Source organism: Culex pipiens, chromosome 2 (assembly GCF_016801865.2).
Source record: "Culex pipiens pallens isolate TS chromosome 2, TS_CPP_V2, whole genome shotgun sequence".
NCBI classification, from domain to species: domain Eukaryota; kingdom Metazoa; phylum Arthropoda; class Insecta; order Diptera; family Culicidae; genus Culex; species Culex pipiens.
In genome coordinates, this window is record NC_068938.1 from 176205275 (window position 1) to 176211919 (window position 6645).

At 36.7% G+C, this 6645-nt stretch overlaps 1 long non-coding RNA gene across 1 annotated transcript; it reads left to right on the forward strand.

The window, feature by feature from the left end:
• The first annotated feature begins 3534 nt into the window (after positions 1-3534).
• Positions 3535-5418, forward strand: LOC120420550 (uncharacterized). Its single transcript, XR_005605860.2, has 4 exons — positions 3535-4048; positions 4620-4718; positions 4778-4922; positions 5114-5418. It is a non-coding gene; the product is annotated as an uncharacterized LOC120420550 (long non-coding RNA).
• Positions 5419-6645: the final 1227 nt, after the last annotated feature.

Sequence of the window (6645 nt, forward strand, 5' to 3'; positions counted from 1 at the left end):
AAGAAGTAAGAAGTAAGAAGTAAGAAGTAAGAAGTAAGAAGTAAGAAGTAAGAAGTAAGAAGTAAGAAGTAAGAAGTAAGAAGTAAGAAGTAAGAAGTAAGAAGTAAGAAGTAAGAAGTTGACAACCAAATACTAGTTTCAGAAGCCAAAAAGGTGCCAATCTCAATCCATTCTACGGTACCATCCCCAACAGATAAACAACAAACTTTAGTGTGGTTTAGTTCGTATATTTGCAGGAAGGCACCATTCAATCTACGACTTGGCGCTCCGACTTGCCCGGAGAAGCAAACTCTCTGGAATATTTTGCAATCTAGAGGGGGGATGCGGGGACTTACCTAACAGTCAGTTTGATTTTTTCTGCTTTTTTTGCCCAAACAGAGAAACCAAACCAAACACACACGATTAGATTTCCATCACTCTCCCCCTCTTCTGCTCCGGGACAAATGCGGGATACGATGGAGAGATCTAATTTTAGAAAATTAATTAATTATCGTATTTGGATAGCTGGCGTTTGTGGTTCCTTTAGATGAGGATTTGGAGAATGAGCAGATGAGCGTCGAATCAATTCCGGAGGATAATCATCAAGGAAATCAACGGAGCGAGTTCCACACAAGGAAAATGAAGAGTCGAGAGTAAAGTTTGTTTGGATAGGAACGGAAAATTGTGTTTGCTTTTGCCACCAGGGGCCGTTGGCAGTAGAGACTTTAATTTGTGTTTTTTTTTCCTTACTTCAAAGGAAGTCTTTAACAACACGTAAATCAAAACTTAGTTTTATGTTCTTCCCTTCTGATTTTTAAATTATGTAACGATAAATTTGCTACAATCTACAAAAAAAAACTAGCAATTTATCTTTCTGTCTTCTCCAAAGCTCCAATTACCCCCATCAATCAATTGCTTTAAACGTTACCAATCCACCAGCACCAGCAAATAAAAATCCATGTTTCTGTTTCTCCAAAAAATAAAACCTTTCATCACCAAACCACTTTGTTCTTCTCGCTCAGCTCTCAATCTCCGGCAACATCTTTGTCACGACGACCACGGCGTACCAACGAAAACGAAAACACTCGTTTACATATTATTATAACTCAAATTAATTAATGTTTTGATGTCATCGAGAAGAAAAAGCAAACGAAACAAGGGGGGAAAGCGAGCGAGAAAGAGATCTTCAGCTCAACGGGTATAGCGTAATGTTCTAAAATTAAAGTTTGCTTTCGTTTTTTTTGTCTTGTTTTCTTATTAGTTTGATTCTACTTGTTCTTCTTTTGGGAACGACAACGACTCATTCATCGTGTCAGAAATGATCTCCCGCAACGAGCTGTATTTGTTTCCGTGAAGCTGCACAGAAAAAAAACTTGTTCTATTTGTTTTTTTCCTTAAATTTATATTTGAAGATTGTGTAAAGATTTTTTCTCAGTGCACAAATCCCCTCTTCCTCCCCCACTTGAAACCAACCGGTTGATGACAGCAAGTGGCTCCAAAGACCGTCCTCGTCTTCGAAATTCACTGGGATTTACTGAAAACTGAACCGAATCGTCGTCGTTCGTTAAGGGGGAGATGAGCTCCTCTGGAAGCCGTTATATAGCTGATCCTCGGCTCGTCGACAGGGGGAAAGGGAAAATTTCTGAAAACAATGATAATTAATGTAGAAACAAAGCGGTTCGGAAGGCGTATTTGAGGGTACGCGATGTTTCTTTTCTCGATTTTGTTTTGTGTTTTTGTTGACGTAATGTTTTCCAGTTGTTGGCCCTTGCTTGATAAGAATAATGGTGTTACTAGGAAAACCCACTTGCCCAGCCTGTTTTAAAAAAGGGAAGAAACATTGAAGAGTGATGTACTCGTTCAGTGTCATCAGGGTCGATGCATTTATAGGTTTTTGTGACTCAAAAAAACAAAAAAAAAAACAAAAAACAAAAAACAAAAAACAAAAAACAAAAAACAAAAAACAAAAAACAAAAAACAAAAAACATGATTTGAAGATTTGAAGATTTGAAGATTTGAAGATTTGAAGATTTGAAGATTTGAAGATTTGAAGATTTGAAGATTTGAAGATTTGAAGATTTGAAGATTTGAAGATTTGAAGATTTGAAGATTTGATGATTTGAAGATTTGAAGATGTGTGTGTGTGTGTGTGTGCAACCAACCAAACGGGACCACGCGGTCGCTTCTTACAAATTGAGTTGTTTCCATGTATTTTTAGCTCTCATTCTATACATGCAAATAACTCGCATAGGCATTTGGAAGGTGTTAGCTCTGCCGAGCTTCGGTGACCCATTTCTACGCTGGCTAGCCGAGCGCGAGGTACTTCAGCTTTGTCGACAAGCCCCGCCCTGAAGAACGTTTGGACCAATCGGATTCAAACGTTATTTAGAACTTCCGAACCCTTGTCAAATGGACAAGGACCCAGCGCGTATATAGTTGATGGTGGTAACAGTATTCCTAATTCCAGTCATAGCTCACCAAGTCGCGATGGCCTAGTGGTTAGCATTTTTGCTTATCAATCCAAAGGACGGGGGATCGAACCCCGCCTCGAGCGACTTTTATTTTTCGTACATGTTCAGAGTTTCAAGATTAATATTTCCTATACTTTTTCGTTGGGAGCAGATGGGAGTCGAACCCAGCACCATTCGCTTACAAAGCGAACACCGTAACCAGTCAGCCACGCCCGGATGAACGAGGATGATTTAGTGACCATAAAGAAACATTAAATTACTTTTTGGGAAATGTTGACGATTTGTCAAATTGTTGGTTCGAAAATATGGTGGTGATGTTTTCACAAATAGTTAGTATTTGCAAAATTGTTAATTTAAATTTTAAATGGTGCTAGAATTTGATCATATTCTTGAACATAAATTTATTATTTGACAGATTCTCTTAATTTTTTTTTCGAAAAGAATAAGTTGATGTGTTTTTAAGGGAATTTGAAAAAAAAAAAACTAGGAATTACATATGTTTAAGAACTTTTATTATCATTTATATATATGTTTGCCTTCCATCTTGAACCTTTTGCGAATATTTCTATACTATTTATGAAATAATTTCTTTCAATTCCTCTATTTTTCAAAAATGCTGTTTTAAACCTTATTTTTTAATCTACCTGAAGTTTATACATAATTTTAGTTAAATACATAGTTTCATCGCACCCTATCGATACGTACTTTGACAATGTGTTGTTGATTTGGACTAGGTACAAACAATTATTCACGTCTACTTTTGCTTTCAAAAATCGTTCTTCCACAGATGGTGCAATTGTGCAAGTTTCAACAGGTCTAAACAAAAAATAATATTTCTCACCGTCACTTAAAATTGTATGAATTCTGCCAAAAAATATTTCAAATTCCTCTTCAATACTAAAAAAACAATCATTATTCGGTCTTTTTTCATTTCGTTTTCCTGACCAAGTTGACTTAAAGAACGGTTTGAAAATAAAGTTATTAAAAAGATTTTTCTGAGTACAATAACCCTTTGTACGACTACAAAGAGTTTAAAATGGATTTTTAAATCAATTTTGAAAAATTAACCTCGCGGTCCTTCTTGACAGAAAAGGCCCTACTTGACAGCTCGTTCGAAGGGGACCAAAGTTGATCCATCGAAAAAATGTTGTCTTGTCAAATTTTTTTTTGCATTAAAATGAAAAAAAGTGATCAGAAATGGTTTTTGATCGTGTTTTTTAACGTTGTCGATAAAAATTGACATAGGGCTTTAGCACCCAATTAAAAAAAATTAAAATATAAATATATGGAGCCTAACATTTCAAAAGGGCAATATTATTATAGTTTACATAAGGTGTGAAAGGGACACACTCTTGTCTAAAAAAGTTATGTGCCCTAATGAAATGGCAAGCACGATATATAAATTTCTGAATTATTTCATTTTCCATACGTAATGTGTGAATGGCCCCGCGCGCAGAAACGTCAAAACAAACGCGATGCGCGATGTGCAAGTAAAAAGAAAAGCGCTTGCAAGTAAAAGGGTTGCGCTTGGTCGAAGGAGCTACACAATTTTGAAAACTTGCCCAAAATTAAACCTGGGTCATCATTTGACGAAAGCGGTAACTATTAATCTTTAAATTACTTTGTAGGTGAAGCGAATTTCAGATGTAAACAAAAAAGAAATAATTCTGCAAAATCTAGTAAATGTCAGCAAAACATTGGAATTTAAACAAAATCTACTTGCTGCTCACGCCAGGTGATGTTTACCTATGTTTACATTACAATTACCAATCTTTTTTATACAGTTTACGCTCACTTTATCACCGATTTAGGATGCAGAATTCATTTTGTTTACATCTAAATTCATCTAGGAATCCGATCATAATTACTTTTTCTGACTAAATGTGCGGTGTCTTTGCCGTGCCGTGAGCAAACTGTTGTCAAAAAAGGTAAATATCTAACAAAAGAATGTAATTTGGCTAATGTCAATGTGTAAACAAAGAGTCTATCTTGTTCGTTCCTAAGGTAAACATCAACTGAGGGCTAGATTCTTTGTTTACACTTCGACATTGAACCAATTACATTGTTAAGCTTGATAATATGACCGGAATACTAGACGAATTCGCGCCTTGTTATATATTTGTTTGAGATTTCTTTGCAACACAACTCTATTTTTGTATTTATTTACAGATGCTGCTATTTCAAACTGAGGAAAAGATTACTTTTGCAGACCAAATCGATTTTAATTGGTTTGATTCAACTTCAGTGCATAACGGATTAGGGCAATAGGTTATTTTGCAATTCCAGGTTTATCATTTCCATTGTTTACTTCTGTTTTTCTGTTTCAGATCGATCGAATTGAACTTCCATTCGGCCAAAACCACGATCCAGACCTTTCTGAAATGATCAAGCCAACTTTAACAGGGAACCTGGAAACAGAATCGCGTGGATTTCTTCGGAGAAAGTGGAGCATTTCGCAGCATGTTTTTGTTTGTATGATAACAAGTTGTATTCTGGAGCAACATTTGAAAGGGACGGTACGAAATTGCTCTTACGGCCTTCTTCCCATTTCAACACATGAAAAGAAAGGCCGTAAGAGCGATGTCGTACTGCTCCCTTCAAATGTTGCATGTTTATTTATTACCATTTTTTTTTTTTCATTTAGTTTGTTTTCTTTTTTTCAGGTTGAACTCAAGAACAACAAGATCATAAGCATAAGCATAGGTGCCCACCCGCAGTTACTACTCCGTTATTGACCAGGACCTCCAGAAGTTTCATCCACGAGCCGTGGAAGATAAGTGGGAGCTATCTTTCCTCGCTTCGCAACTTCTCAAAGGCCCCTATCATGCTGATCAATACCGGCGCCGGCCACGACCAGTGGTAGGGTCACGGGGAAGTGGATGGGAATGTTAGTCCGATACTTGAGTGATAGAGACCGCCCAATCGACTGCATCTCCGACAAAGTATCACATGAGTTTTGAGGGGGTTAGTAGACCTCAAGAACAACAAGATCACCAGATGAACTCTCGGTTATCCGACGTTGCACGACTGCGCCGTTTTCCTTCAGAACAATCTTCAGAACCGGCTGCTGAAGTAACCTCTGGGACCCCTCCATCCGACCAACAATTTCCAAAGAATGACGGAGATGGAGCTGATCGTGGTGTACAGCTTTGGTCAACTCTACCACAGCGGATACCTCCCTGAACTGTGTTTTTTCTTCTGTATTAGTTTATTCTAAGATTTTTTTGTGTTATTTTCTCTTCAGTTTAATTTGTTGCCAATTTAGAATCCCGCAAACTCTCCATCATGTTTGAATTTAAAATCCATATATCATTAGGACAATTCAGACAAAAATATAATATATATATCAAATAAAATGAAAAAATAAATAAGCTATTTGACCAAAGCAAAATTAATGTTTTCTAGCTCAAAATTCCGAAAATCCTTGAAAAATTGATGTTCATTCGAATTGTTACAACTGTTCCCCAAAATGTAATGCTCCATGAAAAATCACTGAAATAACTATTTAAAACCATAAAAATACCATTTGAGAAATGGTGAAATCCCTAAAATATATACGCAAAAATGAACTTTCAAAAAGCACTTGACAAAGTGTCGCTAGAAGAAAAAATCAAATAGTGAATATTGCTAACAACATATATGGGGAATAGTTCACTTTTTGAGAGACAGTGAGGAATTAAAAAAAATATTTACCAAATAGTTGCTATACAATTTGGTAAAAGGTTGATTGAATATTTAACAAATGATTTTCAAACGGTTTTTTTCTATGCGGGCGGCCACTCCTGGATGATTTGAAGATTTGAAGATTTGAAGATTTGAAGATTTGAAGATTTGAAGATTTGAAGATTTGAAGATTTGAAGATTTGAAGATTTGAAGATTTGAAGATTTGAAGATTAGAAGATTTGCTGAAAATAAATCAATAGCATTCTCTTGCTTCATCCCTACCACGATATCGAACAATGTCTCAGTTGATTTACGGGGAAACCACGCCGCTGAAAAGTGACCACTTTCATTGACGCACAGTTACCATTAATCTGGCCTTGGTCCAAGATTGCCCTTCCGGTGCGTCGCAAACAGCACCGGCGGACGCTCACTTCATCATTCCCCGAAAATCGATTAGTTCTAAATTTGCGAGGGTTGATCGAAACGGTTGACACCCCAAAACCCGCTGACGTCACGGCCAACGTCAATTTC